The sequence below is a fragment of the Scomber japonicus genome, chromosome 7 (assembly GCF_027409825.1).
Source record: "Scomber japonicus isolate fScoJap1 chromosome 7, fScoJap1.pri, whole genome shotgun sequence".
Lineage (NCBI taxonomy): Eukaryota > Metazoa > Chordata > Actinopteri > Scombriformes > Scombridae > Scomber > Scomber japonicus.
This window is the reverse complement of record NC_070584.1, coordinates 36,069,147-36,085,706: the sequence shown is the minus strand read 5'-3', so window position 1 is coordinate 36,085,706 and position 16,560 is coordinate 36,069,147.

Here is a 16,560-nt window from a genome sequence, read left to right as displayed (position 1 = left end):
CTCTTCTTATGAGTCACATGATACTAATAAACACGTGACATCATTAATAAAGTAAAACATCTTCAGCATCTCTTCATGAATCCGTTAATCCTCCTGTTGTCCTCGAGTCAAGGAAGGAAGGAAAGGAGGGAGGGATGGAAGGAAGGAAGGAACGGAGGAAGGGAGGAAGGGAGGATGAAAGAAGGAGAGGAGGAAGGAAGAAAAGATGGAAAGATGGAAGGAAGGAACGAAGGGAGGGAGGGAGGAAGGAAGGGAGGATGGGAGGATGAAAGGAGAGAAGGAAGGAAAAAAAGATGGAAAGATGGAAGGAAGGGAGGGGGGACGAAGGAGGAAGGAAGGAAGGAAGGAACGGAGGAAGGGAGGTTGAAAGAAGGAGAGGAGGAAGGAAGAAAAGATGGAAAGATGGAAGGAAGGAAGGAAGGGAGGAAAGATGGAAGGATGGAAGGAAGGAATGATGGAAGGAAGAAGGATGGAAAGATGGAAGGATGGAAGGAAGGAAGGAAGGGAGGAAAGATGGAAGAAAGGAATGATGGAAGGGAGGAAGAAGGAAGGAAGGAAAGATGGAAGGAAAGATGGAAGGATGGAAGGAAGGAAGGAAAGATGGAAGGTCGGAAAGATGGAATGAAGGAAGGAAAGGAGGAACAGTCAGAACAGACGGGGGCCGGGAGGAGTTATGCCAGAAGACTTTCAATAATTAGAGACACTTATTTATTTGACCATGATTTCTTTATAAAAGGATTCTTCTTCATTTAGATTCTAACTCTTTACAAGAAAGAAAGGAGGGAGGGAGGAAGGAAGGAAGGAAGGAAGGAAGGAAGGAAGGAAGGAAGGAAGGAAGGAAGGAAGGAAGGAACCATTTAGATTCTAACTCTTTACACCAGTTTGGTTTCCATTTATATTAGTTGTGTTTTGTGATTTGATAGATTTTACAACACATCTCATAATGAACTCTGAATTATATAAAGTCACTTAGGAAAGGAGGGAGGGAGGAAGGAAGGAAGGAAGTAAGGAAGGGAGGAAGGAAAGGAGGGAGGGAGGGATTATATAAAGTCACTTATTCAATGAGAAAAGTCTTCAGCTGCAGTTTATTACTTTCACCACCAGATGTCACAATTTCATCATTTAATAGATTCTCAGTATAAAACCACTGTGGCTCTGATTCATGCTTTTCACCCTCCTGATGTCCTCGAGTCAAGGAAGGAAGGGAGGGAGGGAGGAAGGAAGGAAGAAGGAAGGAAGGAAGGGAGGAAAGGAGAGTAGGAAGAAGGAAGGAAGGAGGAGGAAGGAGGGAGGGAAAGGAAGGAAGGTATGAAAGAAGGACAGAGGAAAGAAAGAGAGAAGGAGGGAGAGAGGAAAGAAGGAAGGGAGGAAGGAATAAGGAAGGAAAGGAGGGAAGGAAGGAAATGAGGGAGGGAGGAAGGAAGGAAAGCAGGGAGGAAGGAGGCAAGGAAAGAAGGAGGGAAGAAAGGGGGATGGAGGAAGTAAAGACAGAAGGAAGGAAGGAAGGAAGGAAGGAAGGAAGGAAGGAAGAAAGAAAGGAAGGGAGGGTTAAGTACATGAATAAAAGATATGTGAGGTTCATCAATGATGATAAATGAAGTGAAGTTTAAAGGTGTTGAACATGTCGAGTCATCACTGTTTATTAAACTCAGTCGGAGCATTTTTAAAATGATTGTTTCACTTTTTCACGTTTTTAAACTCATGAATTGATCCTGGAGGACGTTTCAACTGTTCATGTAAGACAGGCGGTTGGTTGATGATTTAAATATTAAATAAAGTGTCAAACAATGAATCATAGTCAATGATTTTAACTACAATCTGGGATTTCACTATTTCTCCTTACATACATTAAACCAGAGGTGTCAAACTCATTTTCATTCAAGGGCCACATACAGACCAATTTCATCTCATGTGGACCGGATCATTAAAAAGATGGAGGGAAAGAATGAATGAAGGAAGGAAGGAAGGAAGGAAATAAGAAGGGAAGGAAGGAAAGACAGATGGAAGGAAGGAAGAAAGGGAGGAAGGGCAGAAGGAAGAAAGGTAGGAAGGACAGATGGAAGGAAGGAAGGAAGGAAGGAACAAAGAAAGGATAAAAGGAAGGTAGGAAGGACATATGAAGGAATGGCAGAATGAAGAAAGGGAGGAAGGACAGATGGAAGGAAGAAAGGAAGGAAGGAACAAAGAAAGGATAAAAGGAAGGTAGGAAGGACAGATGGAAGGAAGGAAAAGAACACAGGAAGGAAAGTGGGCCAGATCGCACCCCTCGGCGGGCCGGTTCTGGCCCACGGGCCGCATGTTTGACACCCCTGCATAAAACTCAGGTATCTGCCGAGTCAACCAAATCCTTCTACAGGTGTAAATGAACCTCGTGGCAGTCTGTGCATGCTGTCGGTGGCGTAGACGCTTTAACTTCAACTAAGATGAAGTTTTTAAATGTGGAAAAATGTAAGATTCACTCTGCCAAAGTCAACCTGATAAAAGCATTTGATCTTCAGTGTTTCAGCTTCATGCTTTATTCAGGTTGTAGCTGCAGACCCTAACCCTTTCAGCTTAGCTCATTATAAACGTGTTCAACTCCACAGTGTAAAAGCATCTGATTCATAAAGTTACAGTGTGGATGCATCATTCAGCAGAGGAGGGTTTTATTACCTGTGTTACATGTATGAGCTGCTGACTGTTGGATCCTGAAGAAGAAGATGAACCTGATAAGAAGATGAGTTGAAGCTTCACATGATGAGAGTCTGGCAGGTTTTCCTCTGGCTGTGCGACTCTGACGACCGACCAGCTGATTTCTGAACAAAGCTGCAGAAACATGAGAGCAGCTGGTTTAATGAACATCTGTACTCACACACAGGAAGGCAGCACACAACCCAGAGTCCATTCATCCAGACAGAGACAGATGGTACACAAGAACCAGAACTACACAACCCAACAGGAAGTGGACACAAAAACCTGAACGCAGTCTGGTCTCTCACTGCCTCCATGTGGCCTCCAGCCGTCAGTGCAGCCGCTGACACACAGTGCTGATGTTAGTCAGTGTGAAGCAGATGGACCGCTGGTGTCAGTGAGAGGACCGCTGGTTGCAGTGAGAGGACCGCTGGTGGCAGTGAGAGGACCGCTGGTGGCAGTGAGAGGACCGCTGGTGGCAGTGAGAGGACCGCTGGTGGCAGTGAGAGGACTGCTTGGTGTCAGTGAGAGGACCGCTGGTGGCAGTGAGAGGACCGCTTGGTGTCAGTGAGAGGACCGCTGGTGGCAGTGAGAGGACCGCTGGTGGCAGTGAGAGGACCGCTTGGTGGTAGTGAGAGGACCGCTGGTGGCAGTGAGAGGACCGCTGGTGGCAGTGAGAGGACCGCTTGGTGACAGTGAGAGGACCGCTGGTGGCAGTGAGAGGACCGCTGGTGGCAGTGAGAGGAGCGCTGGTGGCAGTGAGAGGACCGCTGGTGGCAGTGAGAGGACCGCTTGGTGACAGTGAGAGGACCGCTGGTGGCAGTGAGAGGACCGCTTGGTGTCAGTGAGAGGAGCGCTGGTGGCAGTGAGAGGACCGCTGGTGGCAGTGAGAGGACCGCTGGTGGCAGTGAGAGGACCGCTTGGTGTCACTACTGTTTCCTGTTGAGCTGTGGTGGAAGTATAGTAACACAAAGACGTACAGTGGCACAGAAGCTGAGGGAGGTGTATGGAAAGGAGGCTTTAACTTCTATTAACAAGATGATGATGGAAACACGACAAAGACGCTTAGTGTGTGTTAGGGTTAGAGAAATACACAACAACACACACACACACACACAACAAACACACACAACAACACAACAACACACAACACACACAACACATCACACACACACAACACATCACACACACACACAAAACACAACACATCACTCACACACAACACACACACAACACACACACAACACACACACAACACAACAACACGATACACAACAACACAACACACACACAACACATCACACACACAACAACACAACATACAACACAACACACAACAACACAACACACAACACAACACACAACAACACATCACACAACACAACACACAACAACACATCACACACATCAAAGTCCTCAGCTGTCCTTTCAGCTCGAATTCAAACATGCTGTTACCTTCAGCCGCCACCAGGTGGCACTAAACCTCTCCTCTGGTTACATGCTGTTACCTTCAGCCGCCACCAGGTGGCACTAAACCTCTCCTCTGGTTACATGCTGTTACCTTCAGCCGCCACCAGGTGGCACTAAACCTCTCCTCTGGTTACATGCTGTTACCTTCAGCCGCCACCAGGTGGCACTAAACCTCTCCTCTGGTTACATGCTGTTACCTTCAGCCGCCACCAGGTGGCACTAAACCTCTCCTCTGGTTACATGCTGTTACCTTCAGCCGCCACCAGGTGGCACTAAACCTCTCCTCTGGTTACATGCTGTTACCTTCAGCCGCCACCAGGTGGCACTAAACCTCTCCTCTGTTTCTGCTGCTGGAGATATATATTCATTTATTAGGGGGGGGGGGCCTTCAGAGTTATATATTCATTTATTAAGGGGGGGGGGGGGTACCAGAGTTATATATACATTTATTGGGGGGGGGGGGGCATCAGAGTTATATACACACATTTATTAGGGGGGGGGGCATCAGAATTACATATGCATTTATTAGGGGGGGGGCATCAGAGTTACATATGCATTTATTAGGGGGGGGGCATCAGAGTTATATATGCATTTATTAGGGGGGGGGCATCAGAGTTATACACACATTTATTAGGGGGGGGGCATCAGAGTTATATATACTTTTATTAGGGGGGGGGCATCAGAGTTATATACACACATTTATTAGGGGGGGGGGCATCAGAATTACATATGCATTTATTAGGGGGGGGGCATCAGAGTTACATATGCATTTATTAGGGGGGGGCATCAGAGTTACATATGCATTTATTAGGGGGGGGGCATCAGAGTTATACACACATTTATTAGGGGGGGGGGCATCAGAGTTATATATACTTTTATTAGGGGGGGGGCATCAGAGTTATATACACATTTATTAGGGGGGGGGGCATCAAAGTTACATATGCATTTATTGGGGGGGGGGGGCATCAGGGTTATATATAGACATTTATTAGGGGGGGGCATCAGAGTTATATATGCATTTATTAGGGGGGGGCATCAGAGCTATATACACATTTATGGGGGGGGGGGCATCAGAATTACATATGCATTTATTAGGGGGGGGGGCATCAGAGTTATATATACTTTTATTAGGGGGGGGCATCAGAGCTATATACACATTTATTAGGGGGGGGCATCAGAGTTATATACACATTTATTAGGGGGGGGGGCATCAAAGTTACATATGCATTTATTGGGGGGGGGGCATCAGGGTTATATATAGACATTTATTAGGGGGGGGGCATCAGAGCTATATATACATTTATTAGGGGGGGGCATCAGAGTTATATACACATTTATTAGGGGGGGGGCATCAGAGCTATATACACATTTATTAGGGGGGGGGGGCATCAGAGCTATATACACATTTATTAGGGGGGGGGCATCAGAGCTATATACACATTTATTAGGGGGGGGGGGCATCAGAGCTATATACACATTTATTAGGGGGGGGGCATCAGAGTTATATACACATTTATTAGGGGGGGGTATCAGAGTCATATACACATTTATTGGGGGGGGGCATCAGAGCTATATATATATTTATTGGGGGGGGCATCAGAGTTATATACACATTTATTAGGGGGGGGGCATCAGAGCTATATACACATTTATTAGGGGGGGGGGCATCAGAGTTATAGACACATTTATTGGGGGGGGGCATCAGAGTTATAGACACATTTATTGGGGGGGGGCATCAGAGCTATATACACATTTATTGGAGGGGGGGCATCAGAGCATCAGAGCTATATACACATTTATTGGGGGGGGGGCATCAGAGCTATATATACATTTATTGGGGGGGGGGGCATCAGAGTTATATACACATTTATTAGGGGGGGGGGGCATCAGAGTTATATATACATTTATTGGGGGGGGCATCAGAGCTACATACACATTTATTAGGGGGGGGGCATCAGAGTTATATATACATTTATTGGGGGGGGCATCAGAGTTATATATTAATTTATTGGGGGGGGGGCATCAGAGTTATATATACATTTATTGGGGGGGGCATCAGAGTTATATATACATTTATTGGGGGGGGGTCAGAGTTATATACACATTTATTTGGGGGGGGCATCAGAGTTATACACACATTTATTGGGGGGGGGGCATCAGAGCTATATACAAAATTTATTAGGGGGGGGGCATCAGAGCTATATACAAATTTATTAGGGGGGGGGGCATCAGAGTTATATATACATTTATTAGGGGGGGGGGCATCAGAGTTATATACACATTTATTAGGGGGGGGGAATCAGAGTGAGGAGCTTAAAGTCTCATTCTGTACTTTAGTTCAGATTCTGTTGTTAAACAGTAAAAGTAGAAGTTGTGATTAAATGAATATATAAATATATAAATATTGGGGGTCTCAGTGTTAAGGGTTAAGGGCCGAGCATCAGAGGCTGAGGGGTTTTAGTGGTGGGGGGGGTAGTGGGGGTGGAGGGGGGGGGGCGGGGTAAGGAGGGGGGGGGGGTCAGATGGTAGCATCACCACCATGAATGTCATCACTGACTGCTGTTATAATGGAGCAGTGAGGTAGAGTCTTTATATTCCTGCTCTGTCTGCTCACTGTTGGACTTTCCTTCAGTAGCCGGGGGTCAACCCTGACCTCTGACCTCTGACCCTGTGGGACCCTGTGAGGAGCAGAGAGTTCAGATATTAGTGTGTAAAAGTAAAACAGATACCTGAAAAGAAGGAAAGAAGGAAGAGTAAGGAGGGAGGTAGGAAGGAAGGAGGGAGGAATCTACGTAGTACAAATACTGTTCCTCCTCTGACTTCCATGAACCTGTTTAATCTGATCTCAACACAATGTCCTCATTTAACCCCACACACACACACACACACACACACACACACACACACACACACACACACACACACACACACACACACACACACACACACACACACACACACACTCCTGCTTAACGTTGACACATTTGCATGAAGCAGTGAGTTGAGTGGAAGCAGCTTGTTATCAGAGTGAAGCCTCACAGCCAGCAGCTCATAGCTCAGACTCTCTATATGTACATTTATAATAAACTTTATATCTATATACACATTTATTAACCTTTATTTCATTTAAGTCCTCATTTACAACGCTGTGGAGAAACCTTGACAGCAACACAACAAACAATATCAGGTAAAGAAATAAAAGAAAATATGAGGAAAAATAAAACAATGAATAAAAACAGGTGTGAGATAAAGCTTCTGATTGGTCCATGTTACGCTGCTTTATGATAACACACACGCTTCTGACTGATGATAGAAAGCAAGAACCCACGTCATGTGACCTCACAGTGGACGAGAACCCACGTCATGTGACCTCACGGTGGACGTGAACCCACGTCATGTGACCTCACGGTGGACAAGAACCCACGTCATGTGACCTCACGGTGGACAGGAACCCACGTCATGTGACCTCACGGTCAACAAGAACCCACGTCATGTGACCTCACGGTGGACAGGAACCTACGTCATGTGACCTCACGGTGGACAGGAACCTACGTCATGTGACCTCACGGTGGACAGGAACCTACGTCATGTGACCTCACGGTGGACAGGAACCTACGTCATGTGACCTCACGGTTAACGTCATGTGACCTCACGGTGAACAAGAACCTACGTCATGTGACCTCACGGTGGACGAGAACCCACGTCATGTGACGTCACGGTGAACAGGAACCCACGTCATGTGACCTCACGGTGAACAAGAACCCACGTCATGTGACCTCACGGTGAGCAAGAACACACGTCATGTGACCTCACGGTGGACAACATCATGTGGGGCGTGCAGGTGGTCGAGTGGTTAGAGCGCATGCCATATACGCAGCCGACCCCGGTTCGAATCCTGATCGGAGGTCCTTTGCTGCATGTCACAACCCTGGTGAATAAAGGCGTTGATGCCAACATTAGGTTGTATACTGGGTATACTGGGACCATCAGGATGTATACTGGGACCATCAGGATGTATACTGGGACCATCAGGATGTATACTGGGACCATCAGGATGTATACTGGGACCATCAGGATGTATACTGGGACCATCAGGATGTATACTGGGACCATCAGGATGTGTACTGGGTATACTGGGACCATCAGGATGTATACTGGGACCATCAGGATGTGTACTGGGACCACCAGGATGTGTACTGGGACCATCAGGATGTGTACTGGGTATACTGGGACCATCAGGATGTGTACTGGGACCATCAGGATGTATACTGGGACCATATGTAGGAACGCTTCAAACACAGTGTCACCAAACGGACAAACTGGCTCCTGACTCTCCTGTGAGGATATTTGCATCTGATATGAATCTGCAGAATTCATCCTAGCATGTTGGCTCAGTGTCATCCTGCTGCTGTGTTCATAGGACGTGAAGAAAGCTGATTGGTCCACGCAGCATGAGAGACGATAAAGAACATTTAAAAATGAGCAACGTTTGGATCCAGACACAAGAGACGTGGAAGGAGAAGGAAGACCGTGATGAAGACCGTGATGAAGAGTTTGATCCCTCTGCTCGTCGTAGCGTCAGCAGGTCAGTTTAACTCTCTGTCTGTTATAAACTCTGATCTCTGAACTCTAACATGTTAGAAACTAATGCTGAGGCCTTTCGTGCATGTTTCCATGACAACAGACAGATGTTCTTATACTGACAAACACTGGTGTTTCCATCTAGAGGAGAAGCTCCAACGAGCTCAGGACTATCTGTTAAATCCTTTTATTATCACACATAAAACTGTTACAACATTTATTTAACTAAAAAGGAAAATATATAAATATATTTATTAAGTTTTAAATATATATATTTCTTGTACATTTTTTTCTGGGACTGAAAATACATCTGTTCACTTTATGCACCAAAGAGTATATTCTGACTATCGGTCCTTTATATAGATTATGGGTTATTTTGTATGTTATTGTTATATGTATTTAAAATAGGTATGTATATATATATATATATATATATATATATATATATATATATATATATATATATATACGTATATATAGGTGTGTGTGTGTGTGTGTTTGTAGTGTGTAGTCTGTTTGTGCTCACCAAAAAAGTTTTATGAAGATATTATCATTTAAATATAATATTAAATAACAATTTAATTTATTTAACAACAACAGAGTTTAAAACCCTAATATTTAAAACAAAGATCAAACTACAGAACGAACGACCATGAGATGTTAGATGATTAAAATGATTATTAATAATAATAATATAATATTATGTATTTAAACCATTCACTACTGCCTAACCCTAACCCTCACACACACACACACACACACACACACACACACACACTCACCGCTGTGTTTGTTTCCTCTGTAGTTGCTGCTGTGGACGTCCAGAAGAGAGTGTTGAATGGAAGGAACTGTCTTGATAAAGAAGGGAAACACTTTGTGGTTCTGTTGCCTCCTCGTTCTCCTCAGTCTCGTGATATTGCCGACAGGTTCTGTGGAGGGAATCTGATCAGTCAGGATTGGGTCCTCACTGCTGGTCACTGTAATGAAGCGTAAGAGTTTTATTGAGACTGACTTCTACTGTTAAAGATGATTATTAGTCATAAATATAAATGTGTTAAAAGGATTGTAAAGATGAATCACAGACAGAGAGAAGAACTTTATTCTCTCAGCTCTGATCACTGCAACGTGTTGACAACATGTTAGAAGCTAATGATGAACCTGCTTCACACACAGGAAGCCTGTTTATATCATAATGTACACAGAGTCACATTTAATCACTTTAGTCTTTATCTGACTCAACGTATTCAGCTGTGCTTTGATTATTGTCATTGTCTCTGTAATAGAAGTGATGTATAAAAAGATCAATGTAGAGTCAGTGTGAGTTAAACATGTGTGTGTGTTCATATCAGCAGGGTGTATGTGTGTTTGTTAGCTTCATGAAGGACCTTTAACATGTTCTATACATGCAGACTAATACAGGCTCTGCTCTGCACTTATTCATCTATTACATGATGAAATAATAAACTTCAGAGGCAATGAACAGTCAGACACTAAATATGTAAACCTGAGAATAAGAGTCTGATTAAACTTGACTTCTTCTTTGTCTTCTCAGAGAGTTTGACGTGGGTTTGGGATACCATGGAGGTCAGAAGGGAGAAAAGATGACGATCACTGAAGAAAGTCAAAAGCACATATATGAAGAAGATAGCGTCTTACATGACATCATGCTTATTAAACTGCCCAGTAAACCCTCTCCGGCACTTCCCGTCATCCAACTCCCTACTGCTGATCAATGTAAGTCTTTAAAGTTTGATGCAGAGTACACTATCATGGGATGGTCCTTCACAGATGTTGACAAGACAACTGGGATAAAAGGTGAGTAGGAGCCAAACCTCAGTAAACCTGATTATTTTATATTGTAATATTTATTTAGTAAATATTGTATTAGTAGTTATTAATAGTTATATTTGTCTCTTTAAATCCACAGACCAGAAGAAAGCAGTGAAACTGCAGTGTGGTACAGTTAAACTGGATCAAAAGTGCCCAAAAGAAATCTTTAATACAGATAACATACACAAAGTAAAACATGCTCTGTGCTCCAAAGACGTGATGCCATGTAACTGCTCCAAGAAACCATGTGAATCCTGTCCAGTAAGTCTGTGATGTCTCTCCCTCTGTCTCTGTCTCTGTCTGTCTCTCTCTCTCTCTCTCTCTCTCTCTCTCTCTCTCTCTCTCTCTCTCTCTCCATCATTGTCTCTTTTTAATTGTCTCTCTCTTCACTCAGGGAGATTCTGGCGGCAGTCTGGTGAAGAAGAGTGATGGTGTTTTGTATGGAGTCACTATGGGTGGTCCCGATAAACCCACAGGAGTGTCTTGGTACTTGAACGTCTGTGGCTACATTGATTGGATCAGAAAGACAACTGGTATTAAAGAATAAACCACAGGTTAAGCATCAGTGTAACACTGTGTGAAATAAAGAGATGATAGATCTCCCTAACAGCATCAATCAGTCTGTTTCTGTGTGTTATTGACCCCAGCTGCACCACTGTCCACTATTAATAATAATAATAATAATAATAATGATAACACATGAGGAAGATGAAACAGAGGTGATGATGAAGAGGTTATTGAGAGCATGCAGCAGAATATTTCAAACCTCCAGCGAACGCTTGCTGTCAGCAGACTGAAGGAAACTCCTCCTGATGCTCCTCAGTGTGACAACAGAGACATCTAGTGGTGGAACATGTTCAATACAAGTCAACTCCATCTGCTGGGTTTTAATTACATCAGAGGCCATGTTCAAAATACATCTAATAAAAAGAGAAGATATGATCTGAACCATATTTAGCTTCCAGCTAATGTCCTGCAGGTCAGTGACCTCGTGTGATGTTTCTGGTTCATGTGTGAAGTTACAGATTAGCAGCTGCACCACTGTCCACTATTAATAATAATAATAAGAAGAAGAAGAAGAAGAAGAAGAAGAACACATACACGTCTTTAAAAGCAAACTTTCTCAGTCTTCTTTATTCTAGTTATGTTTTCTTCTTATTCATAAATCTACACGAGTTAACTTTAATAACATTTAAACTAATTCTTTAAATGATGAAATCTGGGATCTTGTATTCAGACTCATATTCATATATAATCATATTCCAGTTAACAGTTAAACATACTGTAAATATAAAGCAGTAAATCATTATGAGTCAAATATCTACATTTAAAGACGTAAATGAGGAAAACAATGAAACAAGAAATAATCTGAAGATTTAATAGAAGATGAGTCTCAATCCTTCTCTTCTTACTCACAGTGTTTATAATAGAAATAAATATGTTCATCCCATCAGATCAGTGTTTAAAGGAAAGAACCGTAATGAAGGTTTTATTAGTATTGGTTAATAACTCTTCTTATGAGTCACATGATACTAATAAACACGTGACATCATTAATAAAGTAAAACATCTTCAGCATCTCTTCATGAATCCGTTAACCCTCCTGTTGTCCTCGAGTCAAGGAAGGAAGGAAAGGAGGGAGGGAGGAAGGAAGGAAGGAAGGAGGAAGGAAGGAAAGAACCATTTAGATTCTAACTCTTTACACCAGTTTGGTTTCCATTTATATTAGTTGTGTTTTTATTAAAGTTGATTTGATAGATTTTACAACACATCTCATAATGAACTCTGAATTATATAAAGTCACTTATTCAATGAGAAAAGTCTTCAGCTGCATTTTAGTATTTTCACCACCAGATGTCAGAATTTCATCATTTAATAGATTCTCAGTATAAAACCACTGTGGCTCTGATTCATGCTTTTAACCCTCCTGTTGTCCTCGAGTCAAGGAAGGAAGGGAGGGAGGGAAGAAGGAAGGAAGAAGGAAGGAAGAAGGAAGGAAGGAAAGGAGGGAGGGAAGAAGGAAGGAAAGGAAGGGAGGGTTACGTATATTAATAAAAGATATGTGAGGTTCATCAATGACGATAAATGATGTGAAGTTTAAAGGTGTTGAACATGTAGAGTCATCACCAGTGATGCGCGGGTCGACCCATGACCCGTGGATATCCGGGGGTTTATCCGTGGTTCGTGCGGGTCCGGGTTCAATTTTTAAAAAATATTGCGGGTGCGGGCGGGGCGGGTCAAAAAGACAAAACACATATTTCTCACTTAGGAACTTTCACTTGCCTATTTATGATAATCCATGTTTTATGTGAAAGAAGAAGAAGACACTATGTGACTACTTTTGTGCGGACTCTGGCTGACCCTATCTGCTGTGTTTTGAATCTCCATGGCAACGGGAGAGAGCTGAAGCTTGATGGTGCCGTTATTCCACAATCTCTTCAGATCAAACCTGACGCTATGTCCTAACACAGTTGGGTGTCACTCTGAATCAACATTATGATTGTGCTCAATCAATAATAATAACCTACACGGATGTGTTTCATAGCTTAGTGACGCTAAAGTTAAATTGTGATCAGAAGATTAATTCACCTCTCGATCTGTGAGAGTCATCAGCTATAAATATCATTATATGCTCTGCGCTTCTTCAATTTAAACATATACGTTTTGTTGAAATATGATTGTTACCTACAGTATATTCTATTATCTATTACTTCAATTTAAACAAGTGATCAAAGATCAGTTCACTAAAATGTAAGCTCTCAGATCTGATGTTATAGCAGATATTACAGGTTTGACTATGTTTGGCATGTGTGCACACTTGTGTGTGTTTGTATTTGTGCGCACGGCAGAGAGAATAAAGAACGATGTAAAAATCAATCTTACAGTGTATTTGTTGTTGTTTGGTATTCAATTAATCTTTCATGACATTGTATCATAATCTTTACTGTGAATCCAGTGCAAATCCTCGTCTGTCTATGGCTTACAGTGTCACAAATAAGTTCTCATCGGTAGGTTCCATGGCAATAGGTTCACTGGCTTTATTTATTTTTTCCTCGGGTCGGGTTCGGGTCATGATCAGCGCGTTTTTTTTGCGGGTCGGGCGGGGCGGGTTGGATCTCCTGGCGGGTCGGGTTGGGGCGGGTGTTAAAAAAACCTGACCCGCGCATCACTGGTCATCACTGTTTATTAAACTCAGTCGGAGCATTTTTAAAATGATTGTTTCACTTTTTCACGTTTTTAAACTCATGAATTGATCCTGGAGGACGTTTCAACTGTTCATGTAAGACAGGCGGTTGGTTGATGATTTAAATATTAAATAAAGTGTCAAACAATGAATCATAGTCAATGATTTTAACTACAATCTGGGATTTCACTATTTCTCCTTACATACATTAAACTCAGGTATCTGCCGAGTCAACCAAATCCTTCTACGGGTGTAAATGAACCTTGAGGCAGTCTGTGCGTGCTGTCGGTGGCGTAGACGCTTTAACTTCAACTAAGATGAAGTTTTTAAATGTGGAAAAATGTAAGATTCACTCTGCCAAAGTCAACCTGATAAAAGCATTTGATCTTCAGTGTTTCAGCTTCATGCTTTATTCAGGTTGTAGCTGCAGACCCTAACCCTTTCAGCTTAGCTCATTATAAACGTGTTCAACTCCACAGTGTAAAAGCATCTGATTCATAAAGTTACAGTGTGGATGCATCATTCAGCAGAGGAGGGTTTTATTACCTGCGTTACATGTATGAGCTGCTGACTGTTGGATCCTGAAGAAGAAGATGAACCTGATAAGAAGATGAGTTGAAGCTTCACATGATGAGAGTCTGGCAGGTTTTCCTCTGGCTGTGCGACTCTGACGACCGACCAGCTGATTTCTGAACAAAGCTGCAGAAACATGAGAGCAGCTGGTTTAATGAACATCTGTACTCACACACAGGAAGGCAGCACACAACCCAGAGTCCATTCATCCAGACAGAGACAGATGGTACACAAGAACCAGAACTACACAACCCAACAGGAAGTGGACACAAAAACCTGAACACAGTCTGGTCTCTCACTGCCTCCATGTGGCCTCCAGCCGTCAGTGCAGCCGCTGACACACAGTGCTGATGTTAGTCAGTGTGAAGCAGATGGGCCGCTGGTGGCAGTGAGAGGACCGCTGGTGGCAGTGAGAGGACCGCTGGTGGCAGTGAGAGGACCGCTGGTGGCAGTGAGAGGACCCCTGGTGGCAGTGAGAGGACCGCTTGGTGGCAGTGAGAGGACCGCTTGGTGGCAGTGAAAGGATCGCTGGTGGCAGTGAGAGGAGCGCTGGTGGCAGTGAGAGGACCGCTTGGTGTCAGTGAGAGGACCGCTGGTGGCAGTGAGAGGACCGCTTGGTGTCAGTGAGAGGAGCGCTGGTGGCAGTGAGAGGACCGCTGGTGGCAGTGAGAGGACCGCTGGTGGCAGTGAGAGGACCCCTGGTGGCAGTGAGAGGACCGCTTGGTGGCAGTGAGAGGACCGCTTGGTGGCAGTGAGAGGACCGCTGGTGGCAGTGAGAGGACCGCTTGGTGGCAGTGAGAGGACCGCTTGGTGGCAGTGAGAGGACCGCTTGGTGGCAGTGAGAGGACCGCTGGTGGCAGTGAGAGGACCGCTGGTGCCAGTGAGAGGACCGTTGAGCTGTGGTGGACACAGAAGCTATTAACAAGATGATGATGGAAACAAGACGAAGACGCTTAATGTGTGTTAAGGTTAGAGAAATACACAACACACACACACACACACACACACACACACACACAACAACACAACAACACACAACACACACTACACATCAAACACACACAACACACAACAACACATCACACACACACACACAACACACACACACAACACATCACACACACAACAACACAACATACAACACACACACACACACACACACACAACACATCACACACACAACAACACAACACACACACAACAACACGATACACAACAACACAACAACACAACAACACACATCAAAGTCCTCAGCTGTCCTTTCAGCTCGAATTCAAACATGCTGTTACCTTCAGCCGCCACCAGGTGGCACTAAACCTCTCCTCTGGTTACATGCTGTTACCTTCAGCCGCCACCAGGTGGCTCTAAACCTCTCCTCTGGTTACATGCTGTTACCTTCAGCCGCCACCAGGTGGCACTAAACCTCTCCTCTGTTTCTGCTGCTGGAGATATATATTCATTTATTAGTGGGGGGCATCAGAGCTATATATACTTTTATTGGGGGGGGGGGCATCAGAGTGAGGAGCTTAAAGTCTCATTCTGTACTTTAGTTCAGATTCTGGTGTTAAACAGTAAAAGTAGAAGTTGTGATTAAATGAATATATAAATATTGGGGGTCTCAGTGTTAAGGGTTAAGGTCCGAGCATCAGAGGCTGAGGGGTTTTAGGGGGGGGGTAGTGGGGGTGGGGGGGGGGGGGGGTCAGATGGTAGCATCACCACCATGAATGTCATCACTGACTGCTGTTATAATGGAGCAGTGAGGTAGAGTCTTTATATTCCTGCTCTGTCTGCTCACTGTTGGACTTTCCTTCAGTAGCCGGGGGTCAACCCTGACCTCTGACCTCTGACCCTGTGGGACCCTGTGAGGAGCAGAGAGTTCAGATATTAGTGTGTAAAAGTAAAACAGATACCTGAAAGAAGGAAAGAAGGAAGAGTAAGGAGGGAGGAAGGAAAGGAGGGAGGTAGGAAGGAAGGAGGGAGGAATCTACGTAGTACAAATACTGTTCCTCCTCTGACTTCCATAAACCTGTTTAATCTGATCTCAGCACAATGTCCTCGTTTAACTACACACACCCACACACACACACACACACACACACACACACACACACACACACACACACACACACACTCACACACACACACACACACACACACACACACACACACACACACACACACACACACACACACACTCCTGCTTAACGTTGACACATTTGCATGAAGCAGTGAGTTGAGTGGAAGCAGCTTGTT